The sequence below is a fragment of the Pseudorca crassidens genome, chromosome 17, assembly GCF_039906515.1.
Source record: "Pseudorca crassidens isolate mPseCra1 chromosome 17, mPseCra1.hap1, whole genome shotgun sequence".
NCBI classification, from domain to species: domain Eukaryota; kingdom Metazoa; phylum Chordata; class Mammalia; order Artiodactyla; family Delphinidae; genus Pseudorca; species Pseudorca crassidens.
This window is the reverse complement of record NC_090312.1, coordinates 52,484,616-52,499,600: the sequence shown is the minus strand read 5'-3', so window position 1 is coordinate 52,499,600 and position 14,985 is coordinate 52,484,616. Positions and strand designations below refer to the sequence as shown.

The 14,985-nt window shown below is 36.4% G+C and overlaps 1 pseudogene; it reads left to right on the top strand.

The window, feature by feature from the left end:
* Nucleotides 1-14,985, top strand: part of LOC137210251 (UDP-N-acetylglucosamine--peptide N-acetylglucosaminyltransferase 110 kDa subunit pseudogene) — a 632,586-nt pseudogene that overhangs the window by 576,233 nt on the left and 41,368 nt on the right.

Genomic DNA, 14,985 nt, shown 5'->3' with positions numbered 1-14,985 from the left:
ATTCTCCTTTTAGTTTCCCATTTGTTCAAACTGAACTTGATATTCCCCAAAGATTCCAGGCATAATTCTGCATCAGGCCCTCCTCCTGCACTGGCTCTTCCCTCCTACTAGAGCTTTCCTGTACCAGAAATTCATTTGGATCACACTCTTATTACATAACTTCACTCAAATGTTGCCTTCTCACTCAGACCTATCTTGCCTTTATTGAAAATTTCAACATCCCCCTCCCCTGGCCTTACACCACTATAGATCCACACAAAACCTATCACCATAGGTTTTGTCCATAAACCTATCACCCTCTAATTAGTTGCACTTAGTTTAGTTTGGTGTCATGTAGAAAAAAACAGAGAGGAAAATAAAATTACTAATTTAGGAAATAATAAAAGTTAAATTTTATGTATCTTAATCACTCTTTAATTTATGGGTAGCCTTTTCCTCGAGTTTACTGTGAAATATTTACTAAGAATTCTAAATTGTGATAAGTGAAAACACTTGAATTTGTACTGCAAAGCTAAGGATAGACTGAGGTAGAAATTTCCAATTTTTTAAGGCTGACTTTAGCGACAAAATAAACTAAATATAATGAACATTAACAGTTGACATTTTTATTACCATTATCAGGCTCACTGTTATTTCTCCTCCAAACAGTTTTTACCATATATAATTCCTTTCATAAAAGATGAAAGCATTTTGAAAATAGGCTATTAACAAATATTTATGGAACACTTCCTAAATCTTAATATGTTAAATAAGATATCAGTCATCACAAATGTTTGAGGTTTTTTATCCCATATTTTTATAAATAATTCAATTTACAGAGTTTAAATGTCTCACTGAAGTTTATCCAGTTACTAAGTGACTTATCCAGAATATAAATTCAATATTTTCTTCCACTAGAGAATGAGCTCATTGCCCACTGACATCCCCAAATTTCTCCCGCCCATTCTCATTACTGAGAAATGAAAACCCATGTGTACATATCAGTTAACCTAAGAATATTTATTACTGTGGCTAGTGTCATTTCACAATGTCCATTTTCCTAAATGTTTTAAAATATTAGCCTAAGTCTAATATAATTATTACTTTTTCTATTGATTTAACTGCTTCCCAGGAAATCAAATGTGTTTTTATGTACACTGACATAATTTATAAAGAAGAGATCAAATGCAGGGCAGTCTGTGCTGGCAGTCACACACACAATTACAGAAATGTAATTACTTCCTGCTCATTTTTATACACTTCTTATGCTCTGAAATTCTTTTGAGGTTGGCTTTTCCCCAGGTATATAGTTTATGGTCTCTGATATTCAAGGATGTTCTTTGTCAAACTATATCGTCTCAAGTAAGTTTACTTATGTGGATTGAAGTTTGTAAAGCAGAATGACTTTCAGCTTCCACATCATTTCTTGAATGCTACTATAAATTAGTTTGTAATAGAGTTAAATATTTCTTGAACGGACTAATATCTAGACATTCATTTTTAGCATAAAAGAGACTCTCCATCCTTCTCTTGTATATTCTCTACTGATAGTTTGCATTTGAATTTACTTTATAACATCTGTGTAAATAAGATTTTTTAAATAAAATTTGAAGAAAACATAGAGAATTGAGATTTAAGATTAACACGTTTCAACTACTTTTTAAAGTAGCTGAATAAGAAAGAAGCTGTAATATCTTCTTAAAAAATAATATTGAGAAACAGCCTAAAACATGTTGGATAACATTACAGGGAATGATATTCAGAACCAAATCAATATAAGACAGTTGTAATGTCTCAAAAATATGTTTCTGTTAATTTTTTTAAAAATTGTGAAAAAAGAAATAGTAAAACTCGAATATTAAATTAGCCATACAACTGCCTAACTTCAGCTGACCTGTAATTTGCTTTTTTGTAACATGGAAATAATAATGCCTGCCTGTCCTTCCTCACAAAAATTTTACAACATCAAAGCTGTTGACAAATATGAAAATATAAACTACTATGGAGAAATCAAACCTCCTTAATCCATCTGTGCTGCCCTTTTTGATTTGGCCTACCCCTATATTACCATCCTCACCTCCAAACACATTCTATTCAACAAAGTAGGCTATTGTAATTTTATTGTATTATGTACTGTTACCACAACCAGTTGGAAACTTTCACACCTTCTAGCCTGTACTCCTATTTCCCCATTGAAGGTGTTTCTTCATCTGAATTTATCTCTCTTCTACTCATTTCTGTAGCCTATTCTGTATCAGTCAGTGTACAGACAGGAGAACTAAAACATCTTCTGGATGTTTCAAGCACATAAACATTTAGTCACAAATTTCTTTAGATGGCCTAAAATTGCAAAAAGGAAAAACGAAGATTTCATAGAAATGTGGAAGATGCTACCATCCTAGCTGGAGCCTCCCCTGTTGTACTGCCAATGGTGTTGCAGCCCACAGTTTCCTGGAGGTACCCAAATCTGCTGATTCTTCTACTGCAGTCAGAGTGAGAAATGACCCTTTCTCTTTTATATTCCCTTATTTCCTATCAGGGAATCCCAATAACAGCAACTGAGTAGAAAACAGCTGTTGAGGGAGTCTAGGCAGTGTGGGTTTTAGGTCCCGTGTGAAACTGTGGAGAGCTAAGGAGGATGGGAACAGAACTTGGGACCAATATACAATATCTGTCAGAGTGCCTGCACTAATTGTCTAGGGCTGTTGTTACAAAGTATTACAGACTGTATGGCCTTAAACAACAGAAATTTATTTTCTCACCATTCTGAAGACCAAACTTTCAAAACCGAAGTGTCGGCACAATTAGTTCTTTCTGAGAGCTGTGAGGGAAGTTTCTGTTCTACAGCTTTCTCCTTGACCTGTAGATGGCTGTCTTCTTCCTATGTCTCTTCACATTATCTTCCCTCTGTGTGTGTATGTCCAACTTTTCCCTTCTATATTGGATTAGGGCCCATCCTAATGACCTCATTTTAACTTTATTAAGTCTATAAAGATCCTATCTCCAGATCAAGTCACATTCTGAGATACTGGAGTTTAGGACTTCAACATATGAATTTTAGGGAAACATAATTCAACCCATAAGAGTGTCCTAATATGGCAACTACATAAATGATTCATAGCCCATATGGGAATTTATTGAACTTTTCTATTTGTATGTTTTTTTCCCACTACTCTAGGAGGAATCTTGTTTTCTCTTTTAACTTTGCCTAGTAGCTAGCTGCTTGGCACATCAGAGTCTCAATATATGTCAGCTGGTCAATCGTTATAGATTAATGGAGCTAAACATTTAATGTTACATTAAAGGCTTCCAAAACTAGAAGTCAGTTTGCATATCAAAATTATTCAACATTGCTTTCCCATGTTGACTCTTCCATTAATTTGCTCACTATCAATCTATTGATATTCTATACATCAGACACTGATTTTACAAGACACTGAAATGTTACACACTGAAGACAGAAATTCAGATAAATGTGTTACTCCTTCGGAAAGCTGATATTCAACAGGAAGACAGAACTAAATCAACAGTATTCTCAAAGCTTAATAACTGCTCTTAGATAAATCCCATGCTCTGGGAGTAAAGGAGCACTGATTAGAGAGCTGATCTTTCCACAGTACTCATTTCAACTCCCAAATATTGATCATGATGCTCATCCCACCACTAACACCCTCCACATTACTCTCTACCTAGCTAATATATATCCATCAATACTTAAGTTATTTGTCCCTCCACCTCTATAAACTAATACATGCTAAGTTCCCTACCACAGTGCCTGGAACTTTCTTTCTACATTTCTCTCCATTCCTCTCTCCTGTCTTCCATTCTGCTTCATCCTCTCTTCCTCTATTTCTCTCATTTATCACTTCATTTCAGCAAATTCATAACAATTACATCCAGCTTTGCTAAAACCTGACATACATGTTGATTACAATTAATGTGCTATCCAAAATAATGCCATCAAAACCACAAGCCTTTCGGGAAAATGGAATTTAGATTTATATCTGAATATTTATAATCAGAATTTTATAGTGTATTTTCTTTTATGCCTTGTATAGTAAGACTTGCATATATACATTTATTTTTAATGTCAGTAATTAACTCATTGAGTCCTTTTAATGCTTTTTTTTTTTTTTTTTCGGTACGCAGGCCTCTCACCACTGTGGCCTCTCCCGTTGCGGAGCACAGGCTCCGGACGCACAGGCCCAGTGGCCACGGCCCACGGGCTCAGCCGCTCCACGGCAGGCGGGACCCTCCCGGACCGGGGCACGAACCCACATTCCCTGCATTGGCAGGCGGACTCTCAACCACTGCACCACTAGGGAAGCCCTTCTTGCATTATTTACTCAATCTTTTTCAATACAAATACTAATTTTAAAATTCTATAACCATATATGTCCATTACGTTACATTAAATTGTATTTTTCTGAAATGCTCTTTTTGTACAGATTTGAGAAAACTCATTTCTGGTCATAATTCTTTCCTCCCAGAGTAAGCCACCTAGAATGCACAGTGCTCATATTATTTTGTCCATGTGCTATTATCTTTCATATATGCATATTGGATAAATCTGAAAGCAAAGTATGAATAAATTGAGAAAAAGTAAATTATGTTTGTTAAGAGGATTGGCATTCATAACTGCTGTCATCACCATCACTGTTATATAGTTATCCAGACACACAGAATCCACCTATAATTTGTAAGGATGCAAGACACAGAGAAGATATCATAGATTCCAATACCTTTGTGAAACACTGAAAAGGGTAGCCAAATATCATAAAGCATGCCCTTTACTTTATGCCAATGGGGACAGAAATATTCTAATATACATGATTTACTTGTGGAAAAGTTTCAGACTACATATAAAAACAAATGATTAGGGCTTCCCTGGTGGCGCAGTGGTTGAGAGTCTGCCTGCTGATGCAGGGGACACGGGTTCGTGCCCCGGTCTGGGAAGATCCCACATGCCGCAGAGCGGCTGGGCCCGTGAGCCATGGCCACGGAGCCTGTGCTCCGCAACAGGAGAGGCCACAACAGTGAGAGGCCCGCGTACTGCCAAAAAAACAAAAAACAAGTGATTAATTTATTTAAAAAAATCTGAGACATTGGACTTGAAATCATGAATAAAATCACAAAACTATCCATTAAAACATAAACATAGTAATATGTTGTCTTTCAGATAGAGATGGAGATAGATGACCAATATCAAGGCTAAATGTAAACACATATGATCATTTGAATTAATATAATGTGATATTGAATTAATCATAATATTCAAATAGTATAACATTGAACTCCATTATGAAGAAATATTTAACTAAATTATTGAGAAATTTGGAATGCCAATTGTTGAATTGTTTTCTTGTGCCATGTGTTTATGCTACATATGAGAGGGCGTTGCATTTAGGTATGAAAAAATGACTTGAAAAATGCCCATTAAGATTTTACAAAAAAATATATTGTACTTAGGTCCCTGTGCATGAATCTGTGTGTAGGTCTGTGTGTGTGTGTGTGTGTGTGTGCACGTGCCCATACACTTACACGCTTGTCTGGCATTTCCTATTATGTCAGAATTCAGAGTAACCCAAACATCTAATAGAACAATTTGTTACCTTGGTAGAATATAAAAGCATTAATGCTCATTCTTAGCTTTTTTTGATTTGTATTAATGCTTATTCTAGATATTTATATTAAAATTTTATAGCATTTTTCTACTCTTTAAATGGCTAAAATACAGCCAATTAATACTTTACACAGAATTTAAAATTTATAATATTTAATATAGTCTAGTATTTGTACCCAGTGTTTTTATTTTATAGGCATGTTATTTTCTTATTTTGTTCAAATATTATTTTGATTCATATTTATGCTTTAAAATTTGAAAGCAATACCCAAATACATTTGTTGAAATCTATACTTCTCATAATTTTTAATAATTTTGATTAATATTGAGTTACTTCACAGCTAAGTAAGATTTTTTATATACAGTCCTGTTACTCTTTTAAGTTTCCATTCAATAATTAGAATTCTCCAGTTTTGAAATCAACTCAATGTATAACAAAGACACACTGCTGGTAAAATAAATTTTTGTTTGTTTCCAACTGACCATTCCTCTCTTTGACATCCTGAGGAGTTATACTTCTATACCCTCTGGCTATTTCTCCTCAAAGATTTTACCCACACCTGGGTGCCAATAGCGTAAAATTTACCATAAATCTACATCATGTTAGGATTGTCTAAATTTCAGTACTCAAATACATTTAGAATAATAAATCACTGTTAGGTATGTGATATATATGAGACATAAGCTAACTCATCTTGCTTTTCTTAAAAGGAGTGCTTGCAAAAAAATATATAGATCAATGGAACAGGACAGAAAGCCCAGAGATAAACCCACGCACATATGGTCAGCTTATGTTTGATAAAGGAGGCAAGAATATACAATGGAGAAAAGACAGCCTCTTCAATAAGTGGTGCTGGGAAAACTGGACAGCTACATGTAAAAGAATGAAATCAAAACACTCCCTAACACCATACACAAAAATAAACTCAAAATGGATTAAAGACCTTAATGTAAGGCCAGACACTATCAAACTCTTAGAGGAAAACATAGGCAGAACACTCTATGACATAAATCACAGCAAGATCCTTTTTGATCCACCTCCTAGAGAAATGGAAATAAAAACAAAAATAAACAAATGAGACCTAATGAAACTTAAAAGCTTTTGCACAGCAAAGGAAACGATAATCAAGACCAAAAGACATCCCTCAGAATGGGAGAAAATATTTGCAGATGAAGGAACTGACACAGGATTAATCTCCAAAATTTACAAGCAGCCCATGCAGCTCAGTATCAAGAAAACAAAAAACCCAATCCAAAAATGGGCAGAAGACCTAAATAGACATTTCTCCAAAGAAGATATACAGATTGCCAACAAACACAGGCAAGAATACTCAACATCATTAATCATTAGAGAAATGCAAGTCAAAACTACAATGCGATATCATCTCACACTGGTCAGAATGGCCAACATCAAAAAATCTACAAACTATAAATGCTGGAGAGGGTGTGGAGAAAAGGGAACCTTCATACACTGTAGGTGGGAATGTAAATTGATACAGCCACTATGGAGAACAGTATGGAAGTTCCTTAAAAAACTACACATAGGGCTTCCCTGGTGGCACAGTGGTTGAGAGTCCGCCTGCCAATGCCGGGGACACGGGTTCGTGCCCCGGTCTGGGAATATCCCACATGCCGTGGAGCGGCCGGGCCCATGAGCCATGGCCACTGAGCCTGCGCATCCAGAGCCTGTGCTCCGCAACAGGAGAGGCCACAACAGTGAGAGGTCCGTGTACTGCAAAAAAACAAAAAACAAACAAACAAAAAACTACAAATAGAACTACCATACGACCCAGCAATCCCACTACTGCGCCTATACCCTGAGAAAACTATAATTCAAAAAGAGTCATGTACCAAAATGTTCATCGCAGCTCTATTTACAATAGCCAGGACATGGAAGCAACCTAAGTGTCCATCAACAGATGAATGGATAAAGAAGATGTGGCACATATATACAATGGAATATTACTCAGCCATAAAAAGAAACAAAATTGAGTTATTTGTAGTGAGCTGGATGGACCTAGAGTCTGTCATATAGACTGAAGTAAGTCAGAAAGAGAAAAACAAATACCGTATGCTAACACATATATATAAAACGTCATGAAGAACCTAGGGGCAAGACACGAATAAAGATGCAGACCTACTAGAGAATGGACTTGAGGACACAGGGAGGGGGAAGGGTAAGCTGGGACAAAGTGAGAGAGTGGTAGCGTATATATGGACATATACACTACCAAATGTAAAATAGATAGCTAGTGGGAAGCAGTCACATAGCACAGGAAGATCAGCTCCGTGCTTTGTGACCAGCTAGAAGGGTGGGATAGGGAGGGTGGGAGGGAGGGAGACAGAAGAGGGAAGAGATATGGGGATATATGTATATGTATAACTGATTCACTTTGTTATAAAGCAGAAACTAACACACCATTGTAAAGCAATTATACTCCAATAAAAATGTTTAAAAAAAGGAAAAACAAAAAAGGAGTGCTTGTAATATCTAACTATGCTCTTTAAAGAAAGATGAGTCAATCTGCCACAAGTAGTATAGTTACAAGGCTTAGCTTCTTAAAAACATTAATGTGAAATAACATAATTCTTTCAAACTTTTCTTACTTTTACCAGCATGCTACACAAAATGATTTCTTACTTTTACCAGTGTGTTAGACAAATTTAACAAATAAATGACATTTTAATGCAAAAAGAAGAAATGTATTGGTTTAAATTATCATATTTATAAAACCATCAGAACAAATAAATACACTCACTTAAAATTATTTGAGGGATTAAGTAAGAACCTTAAATATGTTATTAAGTAGGAAACCAATATTTTAACAATAAAGAATAATGTAGTTTGCCTACTGGGTACTGTTCTGGGTTATTCTGACATTTCAAATATACATACATATATTTATGTATGTATATATATGTTTCTGTTTGACTGCAGTGTAAAATCTATGAATTAACATGAAGATTTTTGAAAAGAATGATTACTTTTTAACACATTTCTTTCTAGTACTCTATAACTGAGTTGATTTTTTTTCCCCATAAACACCCCCTCACTGAATACAGAGAAAAAGAAGCAAAGAAATAAAAGCATAAAGCAAAAATTTGGTTTAAACTCACTGTTCTAGTTTTCTAGGGCTGCTGTAACAAATTACCACATATTTAGTGGATTAAACGAACACAAACTTTCTTACCTTTCTGTAGCTTGGACTTTTCCTGGGCTAAATCCAAGGTACTAGCGGGGCTGTGTTCCTTTCTGGAGATTCTAGGGGAGAGACCTTTTAGGGTTGGTGGAGTCCTCACCTCACATCACTCTGATCTTTCATGCAAACGTTGATTGAACTGATGACCCCGAGTTATCACGGAAATAAGTGGATACACCTAAATAAAATCTAACAGCACAAAAGAGTAATAATAAAATATATCAAAAATTAGAATGCATTAAAACAAATGGAAGAAGAAAAAGTAGTAAAAGAAATTTAAGATCTCAGCATTGCTTGAGAAGCAGTAAAAGAGCTAATAAGTCATGGTACATGTGTAACTGCTACTTGTGTAAAAGTAACAAGCTAATGTAAGGGAAAATGGAATTTGAAGAAATCTCAAAGGAAGAAAGAAGAGCAAAAGGAACATAACAAGGTGGGAGAAATAGTAAACAAGGAGTAAATGGTCTATAAGAAAATACATTAACTGTAAATACTCAAATTAAAGGACAAGGATTATTGAAACAAACAAAAAACCTAATTCTATGCCACCTACAAGAAACAAGAGTCAGATTGAAAATGAAAGGATTCAAAGGTTATGTCATAACAACAATAAGTAAAAGTGAAGAAGATTTTTTAATGTTAACATAGATTTGAAAGCAAAAAGTATCACTGGCGATAAGGCAGGATAATAAAACCCACTGTTACTTTACAAGGAATATATTATAAATCTAAACTTCAATGCAATATATGAAGGAAAATTCCAAAAATCTAAGTAGAAATAGAAAAATCTAAATTACCTAGATCAGAAACATAGAACCACAACAACAAATCAGCAGATTATAGAAGATCTGAATACCATCATGAAAAACTTTGGCCTAAATTTACATAAAACACTGCACCAACCATGATGGAATACATATATTATGCAGAAATTTTTAGGTGCACATGGCACATTTATAAAATTGACTATATTCTGGTTATAAAACAAGACTCCGAATAAGCAAGAAATTTAAACCTATATAACCAATATTTTACCAAATAGTTGGATATTAAAAACATACTTCTGATCATTATGTAGGTCAAAGATAAAGTTGCAATGGGAATTAGAATTTTATTAATTCAATGATAATGAAAATATGCCATAACAAAACCTGTGGGTTGCAAATAAAGCTGTGGTCACAGAGAAGTTTATGTATTCCAATTATACTCTCTAAATGTAAAATGGAAAGGAATAAAGTAACTAGAAGATAACCTATCACCCTGAGGTAGACAGCTCCTGAACTGTACCTGTTGGGGAAGGCAGGGCAGAACTTCAGGAGGCCAGCTGACAGCACGGTGAACACCATGTCAGGAGCAGTCTCCAAGAAAGAGAATTTAATGTACAAAGGGATGACTAAAATATATTTAAGAGCTAGCACCCTGACCCCTCTTAAGGATGACTTATGTTGCTGGGGAAAAAATAAGAAGTGCTCGATGTAGAAGGTGAGTAGCTTTATAATTCCCAGGAGAATCTTGGTACCAGGACCACACAATGAAGAACTTGGAGTCCCCGTGGCTAATCCAGCAGACAGAAAAGGAGGAACAGAGATGCGAGAGAAAATAAAGGGAACTCTTGGAGCAATTTGGTGCTGCTGCAGGCCCAAGTCCAGGTATGTGCTCTCTATCTCCACATCTTAAATAAAAGCCACCATGTTCTTCAGTCTTTCAGGTACTTAGAATTTCTCTTTAGAACCTGAAAATGGGGTCAGGTCTGCCCTCTGCATCGCTACAGTACAAAATAGAGGCAGGATGTTTGAAATCGTTCTCCATCTGGCAGAGGAGGCCTTGAAGCTGTGAGCCACTCACGGCAAACCAGCAGGACATGAAGGATTCTTGAGCAGATCTGAAGCTACTGGGAGGCCTTTGAGGAGTTAAATCCCATAGTAAATACTGTACCTTCAATGGCCCCTTCTCCCTCTCTGTCCAGCCTTCCTCCACTCCCGTGGGGGCCCAAAGGGGTTAAATGAGCACTCTTTGACTTGTACTTGGTGGTCCCAGAACTTGACGTGGGCTTGGAGACTTCCATGAAAAGTCTGCCTTCCATCTACTGGCTTGGGTTTCTTGGGCTCTCTGCTCCAGGCTAATCCCTTCAACCTGCTTTTCCCATTTCTGCCAATAATCCCCCTCCCCAGACCTTCCTAATGCTCTTCTGGGGCGGGGGGAGACTTACTGAGGACAATGTTTATTTCTAGAGGGAGAGGTGACCACATGACTTCACAGTGGTCGTCCCCTTGATGATTCAGTTTCTGTCTAGATTAGTCGTGGGTGTTTGTGCACCCCAGCCTCACCCCCAGGAGGCTTTAGAACACTGTCCTTGTCTCAGCACTGAGCCTCTATCTAGCCTCCTTCCCTCTCTCTCCTTACCCATCTTTACCCACAGACTCGCAGGCTTTCTGGACCTCTGAGGAAGATAAGCACTTCACAGAACCTCTGCTACAGAACCAAACATATTGAAATGACTCTTTACGAAGATACTGAAACAACAGAAAATGAATACATGACGATTGTTTCTCCTGAGGATTCAGTTACATAGGGGGCCTTTAGCAAACTTTGATTGATAAATCTAACCTTTCCTTCCTTGGCAATAGTTGATCACACTGTGAGGAAAACAAGTTGGAGAATGGAAAAATAATATTTGGATTTCAATAATAATAAAGATGCAGGGGCTATCTTGACTTTTGCAAGGTGAGAAGACAGTTTACATTTTGATTATTTGATGGCAGGAATCCCTTTTAAAACAGGGCCAGTCTGCATGATGCGTTTAAAAATCAACCTTTTCAAATATAGCCATAACCCCCACAAGATTTCTTGATTTCTCTGGGGTCAAATAAACCATCACATCTCACAGTGGTGCCCTGTATATGAAAGTGATAAACATAACCTGGAAGCACGGCAGTGGCTAAAAATATGGAGCTGGTAGCCATTCACTGAAATTATTTTTTGCTTTTAATTCATCACATAAAATGCTAATGTCCAAATTAAGGCAGGTATATCTTACCAACCGTCAAGAGCTTCAACCCTGCTAACAGCTAAGTATGCACTTATAAACCCTACTTTGACTGCTCCAGAAACTTACTGGGTTTCGTTAATGCCTCTTTTACTATTTCCTTTGTGTCACTTTGTTTTTCTTTAAAAACACAGCTGTGTGATCTTGGGGAAGTTATATTATTTCTTTGAGACTTGGTTGCCTTCTCTGTGCAGATCTGTGTATAATTTTAGTATTGCTCAATAAAATTTTTGTTGATAATGAAAATATTCTATATCTGTACTATGTAAAGCAGTATATTCAACAGCTACATGGAGCTAATAAACATCTTTGAAATATGGCAAATGCAAATGAGGAACTGATTTTTTAATCTTATTTTTAAATTTGTTTAAATATAAATAATGCCACGTGGCTAGCATCTGTTGACAGTACAGATCTACATAATATTTTAAGGACACTCTCCACTCCAAAGCTCTACCATTCATTAACTCAACCTAAATATTTTTGCCCTCTGACAAACAGAAAATAAGTTATGCTTCCCTTGAAATTATCTGTCAAGACCTTTATCAGTTTGGGGACATTATATTCTTAAAATTCACTTTGCTTTATGAAACTTTAATAATGTTGGAGTTCCCTGCCCTTGGTACCACCTTTGTGATGATGGGAAATATTGTGGATGATCAAGGACCATTTCAAGAGATCATGGAGAGAAATCTCCTTTTGGATTTAATTTCATTATGAGGATGTCAAAATGCTAAATTACTTAAAATAAAACCCATACCGATTTTATGCTAAGTTATATGCTACATGTAGCTGGAAAAATGTTAAAAAGGTTTTTTAAAGAACTGCACATCTGTTTTTGAAGCTGATTTGGCTGTTCAAGGCTTGCTAGCACTTTATCCATCTCAGTACTATTTCACTTAGTAAACAAATGCAGTTGCCATAATTGCTGCATATGTGTCTGTGTTCCCTTCTAGGCTATATGTTTTTGAAGTTAGAAACTATATTTATATCACAGCCCCTATGTATAACACAATATCCGTTGCTAATTCAGATTGTGTTTTAAGATATGAGACAAAATTTAAGACTTTTATTATAGTCATAAACATCTAGCAAACCAACCAGAAAATAAAAACTAATTTTCAGTGGGTTGGCCAAGAACAAAAAAGAGAGGAATACCTAGTACAAAATCATATCTCTAATAACTACTGTTGGATTTAGAGCACACACATGCTAAACTTACTTTAAAATATCTTCTCATCAAAGATTTGAGGTTGGACTGGAAAATATTATATCAGAAGTGAAAATAATTATGTGGTCTGACCAGGGTGGATCATACAATGTAAGTGTATACTATATATAAAGTAGATAAACTACGAGGTCCTACTGTATAGCACAGGCAACTATATTCAACACTTTGTAATAACCTGTAAAGGAAAAGGATCTGAAAAAAGAAATATATATATCTGAATCACGTGGCTGGACACCTGAAACACAACATTGTCAATCAACTATACTTCAAGTAAAACAAAACAAAACAAAACAAAGTAAGTGTAAAGGGAAGTATAGTTTTATAAATTCACCTCTGATATCCAATGGACCAACTGAAAGACAACAGAAAGTACAACTTTCTAGGAGACAGGACATGGCCAGCAAACCAGGCCGTTACCCTCGGTAACGGTCATACCTGCCAAAAAATATACAGACTAGCCTGCATTCATGAATTCATAGGAATTCTTCATTTATCTGGCATTATTAGGCAATGAAGTATTGTATGCTAGGAAAAGTTTTTTTTTTAATGACAAATTTAAGAGGAGTTATTTTAACCTTCACTCGGTAATTTTTTTCTAAAATTAAGAAATGTATCCACTGGTGTATCTAATGTTTCCGTGATAACTCGGGTTCATCAGTTCAATCAAGGTTTGCATGAATAATGAATAATGCAAATGGAAACAAGGCAGGCATGCTTACTGAAACTGAAAATGACATGGCACTGGCTGGAGTAACTGATGAGAGAGCAAGAAAAAAACAAAAATGAAAACAAACCGTGATCAAGAAACAATCAGTCAAGTTCTGACTTTCTGTACTTAGTTTCAAAATGAGATACCACAAATCCCAGCGGGAGACTCCAGCATCATTAGCTGTCTTTCTCCTTTGTTTCCACCTTCCTTTCCTTTTCCTTCTACCCTAGATTGTTCCAGGAAGTGTTTATAGCTCCTAGCAAAACAAATTCTAATACTTGCTTTCTCTCACACAAACTTCACAATATGTCCATGTGATAAATAGTGTGGAGGTAAAAGACAATTCATCACAGGCACATCTCCAATGAAACTGAAATTAGAAACTAGCTTCTACACATGCAGAGAGAAGGGCGTGGTGTCAGGCACTAATTTCCTTGCGAATTCCTCTCCATTTCTAATAGACGTTCTTCTTTACCAAGATCCCTTTTTATTGGTGTCCTATTCCAGACTGCTCCACTCCGCCCATCCTCATCCTGTAAAATACATTCACACTCTTTTGTGACCCTACTTATTTGCCCATTAAATAATCAATCATAGAACTGTCGGAATTAAATCTAGAGTGAAATTAAAATGCTGGAGTCACTTGGAGGGTTTAAGCAGCTCCACCAGAAAATACTGGGCATGGATTTAAAAGAGGCTGCGTGGGACTTGCTCTTGTCCGAGTTCTTTCTCAAGAAGTATCTGAAATAAGCCTAAATTCAGAGTTAATCAGATTGGCCTGCTTTCTCAGGTGGAGTGGAACTCATTGCTCTTTCCCCTCAACTCCTTGATGTCAGTAGCACTTTCTGGAGATGAGGTGGACTTCTCTGCCTACTGCAGAAGCTCAGTTCCCCCAGGAACCACTCCCCATCTGAATCCCACACTGGAGGCCAGATGGCAGCCTTCCCAGAACATTCGTGGCCTCCTTTCAGTTTTTGACCTGCTCAGATTGAGTTCCTGTAGACTCTTCCTCAGCTTGAAACCTGATCTTCCACCCCTTTCCCTGACCTCGATGGTTACCTTCCTACTTTAGGCCTCAGGTGCTTTAGCTATAAATTGATATATTGGCCCTTAATTCTAAAGTCTTCTTTCTAAAGCTCTACAATGTGGTGGCTCCTTGAAAATGTTTCTCTTTGCTGGTTTTAATTTTGTAGACAA